This window comes from Fundulus heteroclitus, chromosome 23, assembly GCF_011125445.2.
Source record: "Fundulus heteroclitus isolate FHET01 chromosome 23, MU-UCD_Fhet_4.1, whole genome shotgun sequence".
NCBI classification, from domain to species: Eukaryota; Metazoa; Chordata; class Actinopteri; order Cyprinodontiformes; family Fundulidae; genus Fundulus; species Fundulus heteroclitus.
In genome coordinates, this window is record NC_046383.1 from 8,071,839 (window position 1) to 8,090,340 (window position 18,502).

Consider the following 18,502-nt stretch of genomic DNA (forward strand, 5'->3'; position numbering starts at 1 on the left):
CTTGTCCTGCCTCTCAGTTTAGGTGAACGGCAATTTTCTTGGTAGGTTTGGAGTTGTTAGGAAAGTCATTATTGTGTAGAAATATGATAGCTTCAACATCTGTGACAAAACCTGAAACTGCTTATTTGTTAGTCAAAACTTGCCGCTCCACAAAGCTGTTGCCACTGAGTGGCAGCTCTATATCCTCAGTGTGTTTAAGAAGACCCATGAAGTGGCATGATCTGGCAGACGGATTATGCAGATTTACAGGCGCGCATCACACAGCACAGAAAAATGGTTTCTGGTGGCAGCGTGATTTTGCAGGAGCTTCAAAAGGACTGGCCATCATGTCGGCGGTGATCGGCTGACGGAACTGTATGCATGTAAGGGCATGTGACTGAAGAGGTAAAGCTCACAGGGGTTCATGCTGAAAAGGGATTAAGTTCTTTGGAAGGGAAATCTTCCCTGACAAAGTTATGCACTGCTCTCAGATTACAACAACTCTACAGAAAGTGGGAGTCAAACATAGACGTACAGTGACATAACCGGTAAAGACGTGCATATAGCCTTGAAATGAAGTCATTTTTTTATTGAAGTAGCATAGTTTCACAGTGAAAAGTTTAGAAAGAAACATCAATTTATGTCAGAGAAAGAAAAACAACAATTGTTTTTAACAAAGTAACGGCTGACACAGTTATTGGTACCCATACTATGGATACTTTGCACAAACCCATTTTGCCAGCCACTACAGAACAAGGTTAAATCAAACAAAATATCTTTACACTTTCCTCTATGTATAGTTTTTCTAGATTGTTCAGAGATCTTGCTTTACCCTTATGGTCTCTTCTCTTTAGTTTTCTATTGGATTTAGTTCTGAGGACTGAAGTGCCCATGGAGTAAGGTTGATTTTCTGTTTGGTGTACAATCACTGCATTGATGCAGCCATGTTTTGGATAGTGAACGACATAATGATCACCCAGTTTTAGTTTTCTGGCAGAGGCTACCAGATTTCCATTTAAATATCCTGGTATGTACTAGAGTTCATGATATTATGCACTCCAGCAAGGTTATTAGGGCCTTTGGATAAATACAGGTCCACAGCATCACAGTCCTCCACCTTACTTAACATACAGTTAGTTTATTACTAGCATGCATGCATGCATGTAGTGTCTAATTAGTGTAATAGATATGCAAAAATGTTACTTGCTGTAACAATCGTCTAACTGTGAACTTGGAGGGTATTTAAAATCTCCCTGAACAGCCTCCTCACTGTACCTCCTCACTGCATTGTGGTGACAATAAAAAGTTTTAGGCATTACTTGAGAACACACATCCGCCTTTTATGTCAGACGCTAATTACCGACCCTTTCGTAACTCTCCTGGGTCATTAGAGGCTATTGCTTGGTTTGAGGTGAGTACTTGGATAATAATGAGACTGTTTATGTAATCTCTCTGGAGATTAGGCCTGGGAGGATAGGCCTCCATGTGCTTAAAACAGCAGCTCTCCAACTGCAGGTTTATCAAGTGTGAGCCTGCACGGTTGTCAAAGACTCCTGGACAGGTTTCCAAACGTCTTCAGAAAAACTGAGCAAAAGTCTGGTTGCCTCTAATTTGTTTGTTATTACAGAAAATTATTTATTTTTCAATTCAGTTGCTTCTCCTAAAATGATGATTTATTTCATTGCAGATATTGGATTAAAAAAAAGACATTTTCAGCCATCAATGACATCATAATTGGCTCAGAGTAAAGTCCTTGCTGTTCTACACAAGAAGCAGGTTGTGTTGTGCTGAGCATCTTCTTAGGATAACATATAGCACTGGTAGAGGTCTCAAGATAGATTAAGAACTTGTTTTTAGAGAATGTACCTCATTTTTGGGTTCTTGACACCTTTTGACCCCCAGATAAACTGGAGAAGGTTGGAAAAAGAGAGATATATGGTTCTCTGCTTAAACGGTTACCCCTTTCACTTTTCTCAGTTGAGAAATGGATGGATGGAAGAACTTCTTTCTTCCTTATTTTGAACATTAACATGGTGTCTTTCTAATGTGAGATTTGCTTCACCCTCAATTGCTGCATAGAAAAGAGATTCCCCATGGGAAACGGTTTGACTGAAAGAAAACCCGACAACGCTGTGATGTGAAACACATTTGGAACGAGAGCGGTCCTCACGAAGCACCTTAGTTACGTCCGTTTGGTTCTGAAGCAGCAGGCATCCGGTCTGAACCGCTGCCCTGTTCAAAATGTTCACTGATGAAAAGTGACACGAGTGAGCAGCTGACCTCTGCAGCTCTGAAACCTGTTTTTCACCCTCAGCTGCTGTTCAACTCGCTGATTGGAGTGCAGACAAATGGCCAAGTGTTAATGATGCATGAAAGCAGATTGGGAAGAGCTTCAAAGTATCTGTATTAATTTCCTGCCGCAGACAGGATTCTACTTTTTATATGTTGAGAAAAAAAGTGATTCAGAACCCAGACTTTATCTCAGCCCTCATTAAAACAGGTTCCTTGTATTATCAGAGGAGCAAAGACTTTTGGAACATGAAGTTGTACTAAAAATAATTTAAAAAAATCATCAGATTTTATTCTTTATTTGTTGCTGAAACAGTAATTTGTTTGAATTTTGTACAACATGTTTAATGAGCTCTGTGACTTTCATGAGGTCTTCCCAGTGGACCCAGAAACTGTGTTGCCTAAGATCTACAAATTGCCTTGTATAGTTGCTGCACTTTGTAGTTCTGCATCAAGTATTATTCAGACTTTTAACTCAACAGGGCTGTACCGGTAGTCCGAGGAGAAATATCAAAGAGCTAATTAGCAATTTAAGCTTTGACCATTAGTTAGCTTTTAACATTTACCTGTGTAGTTAGGCAATTTTCTGATTAATAAATTCATCTCAACATAAAACATCTGTTGTCATCAGTTATAGCTACACCAAAGCAACACACACACTTTCCTATACAGCTTGCCCGTGGCAATTAATGATTTTATATAAAAACATATTTGAAAACTTTGCAGACATATTGTGGACTGGATTTAAACTTCAGCACAACTGAAAAGAGAAACTAAAGAAAAAATGCATTAGCAAATTTCTCAAAACAACCTTGAACTTTTGGGGAAACTTGCTTCTTACAGCCCCAGTGAAAAGAAAATCCACCCTTTTCGAACCCAGTAGTTCTACTTAGCAGAGCCTAATTAAAATTCTCTACTGTTTACCAGATCCAAAAAGTTTTAGGGTAAAAAGCATACAGCAGGTAAAAAAAATGGTAAAACTAAGGGCTTCCTGACTGCTTCTGTAGCATTTAAAAGGTAAAGTAGCTGCAGGCTGATCTGATTATCTGCCATATGAGCATCTTTTTTATATCAGGTGTTCTAGCAATATGGTGTTCAAGAGCCTACAGAAGTGTATAATCAAAATATCAAACAAAAGACCAAATCAGCAGTTACCTCAGAAAAGTAACTGTTGTTGCTTTTCAATCTGGAAAGGGTTGTAAGATCATTTCAAGGAGACAAAGATTATTCACACTTTAATAACTTTACCTTTTTATGTGACTGCTTTTTAAATTCGGACGAAAAAGAAGTTGTCTTTGGACCAGAGTCCTTAAAACTAAGTTTTAATCACCTAATCTGGATAGCCTTAAATTGGCTTCTGGTAATAATAATAATAATAATAATAATAATAATAATAATAATAATAATAATAATAATAATAATAATAATAATAATAATAATCATCATCATCATCTTGGTGCCATTTTTGACCAGGACATGTCATTTAAATCCTATATTAAACAGGTTTCCTTTTTTGCCTCCAAAATATTGCTAACATTGGCAATATTTTGTCCAGGACTAAAGGTGAAAAACTAGTCCATGCATTTGTTACTTCAAGGCTGGACTATTGTAATTCTTTACTATCAGGAAGTCCACAAAATGCAGTTTGAAGCCTTCAGCTGATTCAAAATGCTGCAGCAAGAGTTTTTATGAAAATCAACAAGAGGGATCACATTTCTCTTATTTTAGCTTCCATTCATTAGGTTACTGGTAAATCAAGAATAGAATTTAAAATTCTTCTTCTAACGTATAAAGCCCTTAATAATCAAACTCCATCATATATCAGAGCTCTGATTACCCCGTATGTTCCTAACAGAGCACTTCACTCTCAGACTGCAGGTCTGCTGCTGGTTCCTAGAGTCTCTAAAAGTAGAATGGGAGGCAGATCCTTTAGCTATCAGGCTCCTCTCCTGTGGAACCAACTCCCAGTTTTGGTCCGTGAGGCAGACACCCTGTCTACTTTTAAGACTAATCTTAAAACTTTCCTTTTTGACAAAGCTTATAGTTAGAGTGGCTCATGTTACTCTGAGCTACCTCTATAGTTATGCTGCTATAGGTTTAGGCTACTGGAGGACATCAGGGCCTATTTGAATTTGCATTGTTGTTATTTCTACTTTTAAATTTAGATTCTCTCTTTCTTTTTCTCTTCATAGTAGGTACACCTGGTCTGGTTACCTGTGACATCATCCAGAGAGGCAGATCATCCGCTATTATCATATAACATAGAAAGTACTCCTGGATCAATGTGAGCTTCTGTGCTTTCTGAGTCTCTGCTCTGTCTTCTCTAACCCCTAGTGGGTCGAGGCAGATGACCGTTCATGCTGAGTCTGGTTCTGGTTCTGCTGGAGGTTTTCCTTCCTGTTAGTGGGGAGGAAAACTCCCCCCACTGTTGCTTCATGCATGCTCAGTATGAGGGATTGCTGCAAAGCCATCAACAAATACAGACGACTGTCCACTGTGGCTCTACGCTCTTTCAGGATGAGTGAATGCTGCTTGGAGAGACTAGATACAACCTGCTGGGTTTCCTTAGAGAGGAAACTTTTTTTGACCAATCTGTCTAAGATTTCACTGAATTTGACTTTGTAAAGCGCCTTGAGATGACGTGTGTTGTGAATTGGCGCTATATAAAAAAACTGAATTGAATTGAATTGATTGTGATTCTTCTCTACCAGAAATACTTTTATTAAACAAACGTTGACTTTCATTTCCCTAATGGTAAATTTTCATCAGGAATTCAGTTTAACTGACTCTATTGGAACAATGTTAAAATATAGGTGTATTTTATTTATGCAACTATTTTTACACAAAACAACTTCATTGTATATTTAGACTGATTGAGTCTTAATCTGGTTGAAAACATTTTCACTATGTAAATACTACTTATGAACCAACAACAGCTACAATGTAGATGCTACCAGTCACCACAGGTTGTAAGCAGCTGCATTAGCTGAGTGTCTGCAACTAATTTCTTTATAACTGCATGCAAATGTTTCCTGTGTAATCTTCCTATAAATGTACTCTTAACTTCCCTTTTGTTCCCTGTGCAAAAGGATACATTTCCCACACATATGGTACAATTTTCTGCGTTCTCCCACTCTTTGAGACCCTTTCTGTGTTCCCTCAGCTTGGCACCTTAAAAACAGATGGCTTTCCTGCAGTCCAGCATCCCCACTGTGCTTGCAGATGATGGCAAATTGAGCTGCAGTGCAAACGAAGCAGCTTCATCAGAGCCAGGATATCTTGTCATGCGAATACAATGTGGAGCTGAATAACAATATGATACAATGTCAGACAATGACAGACGCTTCTCCGGGAACCAGTTGTGTCACCCAGAAGATAAACTGTGTGGAGGGAAAATGTGTTTTGTTTTTTTTTACTGTAAGAGATAGCGCTTCGTGAGGCATAACAGGAAAGACCGTAAAAGAAATACTGATAAAGAGAATATTGTGAATAAAATTTTTATTCTTTTTTAATGCCTTGCAGTGGTACTTTTCATTGTTTGCTCAGAGAAGTCGACTGAATTGGCATAAAAGTGTTTCAACTGCACATCACACTATACTGCCTCAAACCGTTACATCTATCGCGTGTAGATGAATCGTGTGTAGATCAATAAAGCCAGCGGACCTAAGCAGAATACAGTTTTATTATTAATATTTTAAAGATCTTTAGCATTGACCTTGTCAGAATCAATGATTTTGGGCGACATCCAACAAACAGGAATAATTTCAAGAATGTTCCCTTAGGGAGCCATGGATAGATATTTCACAGCTGGTGGTGATGGGGAAGGAGCAGGAATGACGCATTATTTGCGCATACAGTAAAGATTATGTGTGATGTACAATTAAACTGTCCAAAACTGATTTGGTTCTTGTTGAAATGTATACAATATATTTCCTCTCGTCATGTCCAGCTTCATGGCACGCAGAATGGCGCTCTGGCTGCCATAGTTATGCCAAACATATTTGTTTTACCAAGTAACGCTTGTCGTGAAATCAGCCAGGATATAACATAAGTGTAAGAGTGTGGATTAAAGCCACAATAAATGTGAGAAGCTGCAAACTCTCTTCCCTAAGGGACTTGATCACAGCAGGGTGCCTGAAGAAACTGTAAAACCAACTCCCCGGGCTTACTTTCCTCTTTACCCACTGCACGGGAGATCTCATCTTCCTCTTTTCTATGGGCCCTCATAAGGCGAAGGTCTACACTGGAGAGGTGAAGCGACTGTGGGTCCGTATTGAGTTAGGTGACCCACAAGCATGTGTGCAGGCTGGAACAAAGCTAAGTACAGTGTGCTTTCTTTGAATCAAAATTAAAGCAGCTGTGATCTTTTTAAGCTGTGCAGTAGAAATGTCTTCACTGCCATTGGCTAAACCCTAACAGTCCTGTTGTCTTTTAGATTTTGGAGATTTTGGCCTGTTAAATATATTTTATTTTTACCACAGCAGAATAACTGATTGTTTTCTATTTTATACAAAGTAAATTAGATAATGTCATACCTTTTGTTTCAACTTTCTGTGTAAATACCATGATAATTTTGCTTAATGTGAGCATGCCATGATAATTTTGTACTAGCCCATGCCCAAAGGGAGATTGGACAAAGCTTTTTAAAGGATAGTCAAAAAGCATTACATGTATATATTCAGACTAAAGAGGCAATGTCTAAATATGACAATATTAATACTCTTTATAAAAAGGCATAGAGTTGCCAAAGTCTCGTTCAACAAAGAGTCATTTGGCTGTAACCAAACACACACTGACAAAAAATCATGGACAGAGCAAACACAAAGAATGACTTGGAGCAATTTTCCTCAGAGTAGATGCTTCCTCACAGAGGGGATGTGGTGTGTTTTCAGGGCTGATGGGATGATGTAAAGACAAAAGGCTGCTGAAAGGAGGCCTTCAGGCAAAACAAAAGCTTTGCATTTCTCAAAGAAGTAGCAGTGACTTCACAATCCTGAGAAAATATGTCAAAACAAAGTCCTTAAGATGTGCTTGAGCTCTCCAAAAAATTTGTCTGCTTGCAACTATGGACGAATTCATCTTTTATTATTGCCAAGATTGAATCCAGGTTGTCTTAATAACAGAAATCACTGCCCAAGGAATGATTAGTTCTAGAATATTTGTACTGAATCACAACAAGGTAAAGTAAGGCCAAAGGAACTTTAGTTAAACTACTCTTGGCTCTTACTCTGTTTCTGTCTTTTTCCAAAGTTCTGTTTATAAGACTTCCTAGAAATGGAAGAGCACACACACACCATTTCACACACACACCCCTCCAACTAGGGAGGGAGGGCTTTTGGTCCAGAGCAGCGCCTGTACACAGTAAGATATCATGTTCCTATTTACGTCATACTGTATCCCTATAAAGGCTGAAAGTTACCCCATATTGTTGGGATTGTTGGGACTGCTGTGAAATGAAGATGATTGTAAGTCCAGAATAAACGAATCCCCCTGCTGGTCATTGAAGAGAAGCTGTGGTGTCTGGTCTCGTCTGTCTGTTTTTTAAGGTTAAACCCTCTCCCACATAATTGGCGCCCAACGTGGGGCAAAACAAGGGAGAGGAAAAAAAGGCTTTCCACAGCACCTACCTCCAGTGGCAAAACGGGGCCCATTGAGAAACAGAAAAGAGGAGGTAAGTTAAGCATACCTCTCTCTCTTTATTTTATTTATTTATTTATTTTTTTTAACATAAGATTTGCCACACAGAGGTTCTGCTTTGGAAAGAATGTATTGATTTTAAAGGCGAGACAAGTGAGGCATTGCTGCTTCTTTTTGTGACCACCAGTTGTAATTTTCCGCGGAAAATGGATTGTCATAAAATACGAAAAGATGAGGAACGTGGATTCCAACACAATTGACAAACTCGACAATCTTAATGAAGTGACATGTGACTCCCAGCCGCTTTAATCGTACGTCTCGTTAGAAAACGCTAGTATGACGACGAATAGAAAATGGATCGGACCATGACGGTTTAAGCTGAAGTTTTCTAATATATATAACTTTTTAGAATCAAAAAATCATCGTGAGGGTGATTTTAGAAACATGGGCTGGTCGGAGTCTTAAGAGGTGAAGCCTCTGAGTAAGCCGTTCTCTCTAGCTCGTACCCGTTTGTACGTGCGAGTATTTGAAAGATCGGGCCGAACTGAAGTTGTTTTGTGAAGCTGAGATCTCCGGTTTAGGCTTTGAGGTGAGAAGAAACCTCCGATTAAATTTGAAATAGTAGGCCTGTTTTGACTTGTTACTCCCAGCCGCTTTAATCGTACGTCTCGTTAGAAAACGCTAGTATGACGACGAATAGAAGATGAATCGGACCATAACGGTTTAAGCTGAAGTCTTCTAATATATATATCTTTTTAGAATAAAGAAATCATTGTAAAAGGTTGGTTTCATAAATGTCCGGCTGGTCGGAGTATTAAGAGGTAGAGCCTCTTTGAGAAGTGAAGCGTGAAGCGCTGTACATGGCCGATTGGAGGTTCGACTTGCGAGTGACTCCAATGAGATGTGGCCTTAGTGAACTGCAGTTGTTTTGTGAAGCTGAGATCTCTGGTTTAGGCTTTGAGGTGAGAAAAACCTCCGGTTAAATTTTGAAATAGTAGGCCTGTTTGGTGCATGCAGATTTTTTTATTTATTTTTTTTCGGGCGAGGCCCTAGTTGTAAGCGCTTGTAAAAGAGAAATGAGGTTTCTCTTGGATCATCAGTGTGTCTTAAAGAGTTAACTGCAGTCTGGGTTGTTTGAGTACTCTGGTTTAGGTAACGAGGTGAAAACCTCCTAAAATTTGACATAGCAGGCCTGTTCTAAAGCACGTGCAGTATGAACTTTTTTTTACTCTTGTTTTTCTCCTTGTATTATGGGTCCTTTAAAATTAAAAGCCAAAATTCACTGTGCGCACATATATAAAATAAGAGAATTGGACATCTGGACCATCAGGAAAGCCACTAGTTTCCCAAAGAAGTGAGATGAGAGAAATTATTCAGAAATGAGCGATCAGGAGAGAGTTTGAGATGCGTGTGCATGAGACATCTATTTGTGAGTCTATATGAGAGCTCTGTTTGACAAAAAAAGCATGTATGGAACTGAGTTTGTTTGCTGTATATTTGTTGTTCTCTTAAAAGTCGCATTGTCTGAATTAAGGGTAAAGTTGTCATATTTGATGAGGAAAAGTGCATGAAAACTTATTTTTCTGTAAGGAGATATTGCTGGACCAGGGTGGGTGTATTTGTTGAGCTGCAGTATTGATCGTCCCACCCTCCCCCCCCCCTTGTGGAGGCCCCAGCGACTTTGTCCCCCCACTTCGTCAGTGAGAGCCTGCTTTCGCTCTGCTCTCCCCCGGCCAAAGGAAAAAAAACAAAAAAAAAAACTTAAGGGTAGAGTTTGAATTGGAAGAGTATCTTACAAAAAAAAAAAAAAAAAAACTATAACCCCTTGGTACCTCCTTGGCAACCCTTCTCGTTTGCCAACTTAAACTCACTCTGTTCAAAGAACATTAACCCATTAATAACCGTACTGTCGACATTTGGGTTTACTAGATCGATCCATGATTTTGAGTTTGAGTTGGGGCCTACTTAGAATGGATGTTTAATTGGACGTGTGATGTGATGTATGGGGTTATTTGAATGTGTGAAATGCATGTGACAAGGTATTAACATTGCATGTTTGGTTTTAAGCATTAACAGCTGCTTCAATCGTAATGCAGAGCGAACTCGCTGTGTGACAGCAGACACACACACACATGCATGCTTTTAGATAATCGCTGATAAGCAACTTTTAGAAACACAAAACTGTTTAACCTTAGTAATCAATAGAATAAATGCCGGCAAGATTATCTATAACATACAAAAGTTTGTGTTTGTGTAAATGTTGTCTAAATGTTGTGTACGTCTGTCTCTAAGTGTTGTTTAGGGGTATTTTGTGCAAATGTTTAATCTATGTGTGAAGGCGGTTTACTGACAGTTGTCTGACGTTTGTCTGTGCTATCGCAGTATGTTTTAATAATGATGTTGACAAGCATTATTAACGTAATGAAATAGTGGATCAACGAGAATTTATTATTGTAAACAAGGGTCAAAAGTTTTAGTTGTCCACAATGCCTGATGTCTCAGTATTCACAAAAGTCCGGACTGAAGTGAATGTTGGCGAATTGCCTTGAGATTATGCATTGGATTGCACTAAATTCTTAGGAATACTGGGGTGTCAGTCAGGCTGGAACTCAATTGTGAGGTTGATTAAAAGAAATCATCATCCATAAGCATTCGTCAGTATCAGGAGTATTAGAGAGAAAAACCATGAATGATGTCTGTGTATTATGTGATAATGATGTCTTAAGAACTAGGATCATTAGACTATTGGTATATTTACGGTAACATATACTTGAGTTAATGGTTTAGATAATTAAAGTGTAAATATTACTGAACTTTGCGGTTATGCAAAAAACTTTGGAAGTGGTTGTGTCTCTCCTCTCCTAAATTCCATGATTGACACAATGCCAGGAGCTGCAGAGCTCTGAGAGCAAACAGCAGAGAGGAGAGGAGAGCAGGGGGGCTGAGACTCCCGACTGCACATGGGCGACCCTAGAAAAAACAGGGCCCCAACATATTTGACGTCTGTTGAATCACTATGAATCAATAAACCATAAAATTTAAAGAATATGGGAAATCTGGATAATTAACAATAACTTAAACAGGGAAACTGAAAAGGAGGCTTGTGATAAAAAGGTACTTCTAAATTAGTTCACCTTTGGTTGGTTCACCATTGGGACTGGTTATTAAAATACAAGTTTAATGTAAGCAACAGCTAAATATTGCAGCATTAACAGTGATTAATAAGGTCTAATTTGAATAGAATTAGAGTTGTCAAAGAATAGGTTGTGATAATTGTCATCCTTACTAAAAATAATAAAATAAAATAACTTAGAGTGCGAAGTAAGATGGTGAATTAATTATTTTGCCATTGGGAAACCTCCTTGAATTTATGTGATAACATCCAAAATTATAAAATGACTTCAGAAAATTGGTTAATTTCGTTGCAGGGAAAGTAATGAACAAAATAGAACATAAGAAAACTTAAGGAATCAACTCATTAATCTCTAAATGGTGGATCTGATGAAAAGGGTTGCACACGCTGAAATGGCACTGAAGGAGAAATGCCTAATGAGGTTTGTCAACACGGAGAACCAGAACAAAATCTTCCTCAGCTGGAGTCCTGTATGGATTCCAGAGCACTGGCTCAATGGCTGCTCAGACATGGAGCAGCGAAGGACGCTCAGGCCGTCAGGAAACACGGCTGAGCAAAGGAAGCGGTCTCCACATCTGTTGACAATGACCAGGAAAAAGAGCTGCAGCACACTGATATTTGTGAAAACCCAGCAACTGAAGGTCCACCACAAGAATTAGCACAATCCAATCGATTTAATTAATTCTGGAGGTAAAGTAAAACAAACATTGAGAATGGCAACTAGTTACTATAAAGTAACAAAATTACATAAGTGGCTAAAATTAAATTGTCCAGTGTAATTATTAACAGAAAATTCCCCTTCCTCAGTAAAGTTAACATTTTATTTTATTTCTTTGAAGGTAAACCAGCAGAGTGTTGAATAATAAAGACGATGGGTTCTCCTATGACAAAGTAATTAATTACCTCATGTACTGTAAATTCGGAAATAGGCACTTTTAAGAAGAGGATAGCAGGTTTTGAGCATTACAGAAAAATTAAGTATTCAACATTAGAGTGTCACGTTATGATTAAATGACACGAGTTGATTGGGAAAGCAATAACGTATGTATTTGAAAATAGAATTATTCTGCAAGAAAAAGATTAGAGTCATAAAGTAAAAGAATTTGGTTTGAAGAAATTTCAGAAATAGTATTGAACCCTAAGAACTAAGTACTTTTATTTATTTCCTTTAAACTTAGACAAGAAGGACTTGTTATTATTGCTGGCTTCTCTTTGCCATTATACTAATATTCTTAAAGTGGTTTGGAACAAATTCAGCGAAGAAACACAAATCACAAGCCTCTGCTCAGTTCAGTGAGTATTTTATTTCAGTAACTAAAACCTTGGGTAAAAGTGAATCAATCTGTGACAGCAACCCGTTTTTTGGTATAACTATAAAAATCCTAATGTGAAAGGATACATGGTGTATTTGTAAATGCTTCATTTGAAAATTGAGTTTCTCACCAGGTAAACAGACTCAGCCAAAATAAAAAAGAGTAAATCACCGGATTTAATAGAGTAATGACAGGACCAGGTTTTGATTGCATGCTTGGCATTAACAACTCAGTCCTGATTGAGAGCACTAACTGTTCTGTCTTAAGTCCTGTTTTTCAGAAGTTGAGATTCTGTCCGGTTCTGGCCACCCTTTTTCTGATGGAAGATACATCAAAAAGACGAGAAGAACAGCTGTAAATTGAGCATGGAGAGACGGTATGATAAATTATAAAGGTTGATGACATGTAAGGTTGATGTCAACCTCTGATTTAAGCAATCAAATTTTCAAGTGACTTAGATAGATTTCTCTGGCAAAGCATTGTCAAAAGGTTAGTGCAATAGTTGTTCGCGTAAACATATTATTTAATGTCACATGGATGCTTGTGATCATTCCGGTAGGACATAGAAAGCTAATATTATAACTTAAATCTAGGTATTACCTTTGATGAAAGTAGGTTTCCAGGCAATAACTTAGGAAAAAAAGGAAACTTAACTATTATTAAAAAGAAATGTGAATAACAACTGTTATACGAACAAGATGTGGAAGATTTTTTAGCTATTTCTGGGAACAGTTCCACAAACGTTGATCAACAGATAACTTTATCTTAACAGTTGACCTCTGTTGGTAAACACAGGGTGTCATGTTCTGGACTTTTGCTCCCTTTGCCCCGCTGCCGAGGACACACAGACCTTAGATGTTTTCCCAACTTCTGTACAGATATTTCCTAATCTCGGCAAAGAAAACTGAAAATAAACAATGTTAAACTAGTTATTGAGTAGTAAATTGGGTTACATTGCTGAAACAAAATTTTAAGTATTTTAAATAAGGTTACTTTTTTTCTCGAAACTGTAATATTATCATTATTAAAAGAGAAGCAAACATTAGCCTGAATTATCTTAAACTTGGAAGAGACCTGAAGTTTCAATGTGATGTTCCTATTAACTCTGCCATAATTCTACTTAAAAGGAAAATAAAAATGTAGGCACTTCTCTATAAAAAGGATGAGAAAGAAAAAGACGAGTTATACGCTACTTCATAAAGAATGTGTAAGCAGGAAACGACAAGAGAAGGTAAACTTATTAAACTTATTAAATCTGGCAATGGTACGCAACTCTCATTGCACAATTATCCAAACAGTTGGACAAACAACAAACTACTATTTGGAAAGGAAAAAAAAAAAAAAAAAATTTCACTAATGGTGCACATGCTGACTTATAAAGTATTTATGGTTGCAAAAAGCAAATTATCTTGCAGAAAATATGTAAGTTCCAGAGATTTACAACAGGCAAATTGAACAGGATAAGTATACGCAGAACAAAACATATTTGATTAATCTTGGAATTGCAAAAAAGGATAATGACAAAAGGTTTATGTGTAAGTTATATTTTAGTACTGTGAATGGAATTATAAACAATTCTAACTATAAAAGAGGAAAAACTGGTGATGAAGTTCCACACCATTTATGGAGAAATAGTGCAGATATTACATATATGGAAAGTAATTGCACCCCACGGTCCTGCTGCAGTCTGCGTCTGCCCTGTCTCTGAATTTAGTTACCCCATATTGTTGGGATTGTTGGGACTGCTGTGAAATGAAGATGATTGTAAGTCCAGAATAAACGAATCCCCCTGCTGGTCATTGAAGAGAAGCTGTGGTGTCTGGTCTCGTCTGTCTGTTTTTTAAGTTTAAACCCTCTCCCACATAATTGGTGAATTTAGTTATCCCATAGCAGCCGACAGTTAGAAAAACATTGACAGTTTATCCTACTATATGAGAAACGCTGCGTAAAACTATTCATTAAGTGACTATTTGATTAACATTTATCTCTTGTTTGTTCACTTTTAAGCTTTTATAGACAAGTAGTCGTTACAAATACCTTAAGATGGAGATGAAGAGTTGTTCATTCACGAGTTTGGAAAGAAGTTTGGTAAACATTAGTGAGGTCGGACTGACCTCAGAGTAAAGAGAGCAATAGCATTGTTTAACTGTAGTGTTCCAAAGATAAGTCAAGTAGCGGAATTAATCGGTCTTTGTTTTTGTGCTTTTGAGCCAAAACGTTTACCAGGAGTGAAGACCGGGCTGCCAACAGCTGGAGACATCTGGAGACTATATGGCTGCTTAGTTACTGTTACACAAAGACTTTAACACATACGAGGACCACTTAGGAATAAAGTGACAAAACATGAGTTAAGCATTCAATAAAGCGGCATACTGGTTATTAGTGTCTAATTTGGAGATGAGAAAAGAAGCGGCAGATGGGAAGGACGAGACCAATACAGACCATAAAAACTCAGACCTATGTAAAATCATGACAACTAAAACAGGTTAGAATGTGAGGGTTTTTGAGAAAGCTGGAGTAAATGTACTAATTCTTGAATATTCTTGTCAACCGCTCGCACATTAATGAGTCAATGGCTGAGAAGGACGAGCTCACCAAGGAATAAAGGAGTTGATGTTTATATTGAAACTCATCGCTCTGTTTAAATAGGGAAATGTTCAGTTCAGAATGTTCCAGGCTTTAAAGAGCCATTACGTGTTCACAATATCTGAAGTCCTACATCTGGAAACACTTTTAAGTTACAAATTCAGGAATGGTGATTTCTATGAGGGTTGTAGCCACATCAAATCTAGTCTGAATGATTAGCACAAGATCAGGTTCAAAGTAAAATTATTGTATTAAAGTCAAAGTAGGTTTAGAAGCTGATGATGCAGGATCAGTATAACAAACTATAAAAGGGAAAACCTTTTGTAAAGTGCAGGTAAGAATAGAGAGAAGACAGGGTCTTCTGCTTCTAAATCAATGATAGCGTTTAGACAGAAAACATTAAATTTTTAGATGTTTGAAGCACCGACAATAAATTACTACATACGGCATTTAAAAGGTAAATAGGCAACATGTATATTTTATTAGAGGAAAGTAAAAATCAAGCGATTACAGTTACTCTGATGGACACCATGACCATAATATTGTGGTTAAGGACATAAGGGGGGTGTTTGGAAGTTATTGGCATACTTGCTTAAAGACTAGTGGGAGTACATTAATTAACACTAAATAAGAAGTTAAACTCAACGTGGAAGTAAATACTATTTAGTGGTTTAAACTAAACATTATTGAATGAATCTGAGCAGTCGGTTACATTTTTGGATTAGGATTGCAGTGCAGTACAGAGTAATGAATAATTGAAACTTTTTTTTCTAAATTCCTGAACAACAGAGAATAGAAACATATCACTTAGTTTTACTTAGTTCTGGAAGGAAAAGGGGGCCTTACCTTCTAACACTTCTTCTTCTTTTCTTCTACTTTTGCTTCTTTATCGTGCATGAAAACCCTGGTCACTAAATTTTAATCGTAAAGATGGATATTTCTGCTAGAGATATCTTTCAGGAGCAGACGGAGAGCAGATTTGCACAGGAGAATGGCTGAATCTGGGTACTGGCAGAGTAAGCCCTGTGCACATATCCTTCTAAATTGTGAATTTTGATGAATGATTTTGTGACAAATGAGGACATTGTAAACCTTTTTTGATAAATATGTGTAAGGTCACTATTTTGCCGTTGATGTGGACTTTAAGTTCTAAATGTGCTCATGTATTTTTTATTTTTCTACTGTTCCTATGTCCTGGAGTGGAGCATGGTTCATGGAGGATGGGATGAATTGTCACCGAAGCGGACTTTCATGTATGGGCTGATAATATAATGAGAAAAGGTGATGTTATTAGAAAACAATTCGAACAATTTTTCAGTAAGACCATTGCTTTAGCTGCTACAGGTTGCATGTTATGCTGTGGCTGAACATTCTACATTATTTTCAAACATTATGTTCTCTATGTTCTTAATATTTTGTTTTTAATTGAGTCGGCATAGCTGTTGTTTTTGTTTTGATTTAAGCTTTCAGGTGAGCGATCTTGGAAGGTATTTAAATTTGGAAGTTCAAGTCGAATACACACAAAAAGATCATGTTGCAGGATAAGTTAAGGTGCAATTACGTATAAACAGAGTGTTGTAATGTTATTAGTGAATTCTTACAACTTATACTCAGTACGAGTTGAGATGAAACTAAAAATGAAATCAGATGGACACTAAACATCAATGTTAAAGAAAATGTACATTAGCCCCATTGGCATTTTAAGGATATCATCATGAGACTAGTGAAGACTCTGAGCTGGGAAACCATTGTAATATACGATACTGGTTAGTTTTTCCTGTCTCCTTAGGGCGACCCAGGGACGTAGAAGGGCGGGGTCCCTCTTTGTGTGCTGGACTAAGGGACTCAGAGGCATGATGTTTGCAACAGAGGGGGCCCTGCACCAGGACTGTAAGAAAGCAGTGCAATTTAATCAAAGGATCCTGGGGAGCGACATACGGTGTCAGCGACATGAGGACAAGAACTTTGCCACACTACGAAGCTGCCAATCCCATCAAATGTTACAAATTCTGATTTTATCTATGCTATGCTAAATCCCAGAAGTTTTTGATTTATGATAAGGTGTAGGATGGGTATATTTTTTAGGAAGATGTTTTTGGGTGGTAACCATAGAAACTGAATGATGATATTATACTATTCAAATTTTTTTAATTTTGCTTAATATGTTTGTCTTCTTTCCTGTTATTTTATGTTTTTTGACAACATTGTGAGTACCATGGCTGGGTTTCTGAGCCATGCTGGTTGGTCAGGTGGTCGGCTGGCGGACGCCCGTGGGGGAGGGGTCCATGCAACAGTTTTTACCCTGAATGAACACATAAATACCAGCGACAGGGATTTTTCGGTTGCATATGGTCAGAAATAACTGGCATATGGAAAAACAATGGACATTTTGTACATTCGTATATAGTTGAGTGCATGTTTTTATTTTATTCTACATTTACGACCATACATTACCAATTTTTCTTTGTTCTTTTTTCTGTTTGATAATCAAAGCAAGTATTTTTACCCTTTTATATTCCTCTATTACTCCACATTTACATTATTCCATTTTTCTTATAGTTCCCAGTGTGATTTTCCCTTGATATGGCTCACGTAAGTGAGCCAAGGGGGGATGTATGGACGAATTCATCTTTTATTATTGCCAAGATTGAATCCAGGTTGTCTTAATAACAGAAATCACTGCCCAAGGAATGATTAGTTCTAGAATATTTGTACTGAATCACAACAAGGTAAAGTAAGGCCAAAGGAACTTTAGTTAAACTACTCTTGGCTCTTACTCTGTTTCTGTCTTTTTCCAAAGTTCTGTTTATAAGACTTCCTAGAAATGGAAGAGCACACACACACCATTTCACACACACACCCCTCCAACTAGGGAGGGAGGGCTTTTGGTCCAGAGCAGCGCCTGTACACAGTAAGATATCATGTTCCTATTTACGTCATACTGTATCCCTATAAAGGCTGAAAGTTACCCCATATTGTTGGGATTGTTGGGACTGCTGTGAAATGAAGATGATTGTAAGTCCAGAATAAACGAATCCCCCTGCTGGTCATTGAAGAGAAGCTGTGGTGTCTGGTCTCGTCTGTCTGTTTTTTAAGGTTAAACCCTCTCCCACACAACAAAATTAAAGCAGCACCAATAAGGCATAGTTGGGCAGAAACATATGATTTTTTAATAAAATAAGAGGTAATTCACATTGTACATTTTGATGGAGCTTATCAGTGGCATGTAAACAGTAAGGACTCATCAAGCAGATGAATGAAATTAGCTTGCCGTAGAATAACAGTTAATTCTGCAGGAAGCTAGTTCTGCAGCAAGTCAGATTACATACATTGCCCCTTTACAGAATTCCAGTCATTTAGCTTTCCTTTCTTTCTTTTTGTTGTTGTTGTTGGATTTAACTATTTTTCAAAGAAGGATCACATTGATAAAGTTATAAAAGGCAAGTCAAACCAAAATGCCTACATGTGAAAAATTAACTCTCTCTTAAACCTAATAATTAATTGCTTTCCCTTTTGCATTCATGTGGAATGAATTATGATCCACTCTTTGTTTCATTTTGCAGCA

The 18,502-nt window shown here is 37.6% G+C and overlaps 1 long non-coding RNA gene across 1 annotated transcript; it reads left to right on the plus strand.

The window, feature by feature from the left end:
- Positions 1-12,365: 12,365 nt before the first annotated feature.
- Positions 12,366-17,997, plus strand: LOC118557444. The gene is made up of 2 exons (XR_004927871.1): positions 12,366-12,727; positions 15,885-17,997. It is a non-coding gene; the product is annotated as an uncharacterized LOC118557444 (long non-coding RNA).
- Positions 17,998-18,502: the final 505 nt, after the last annotated feature.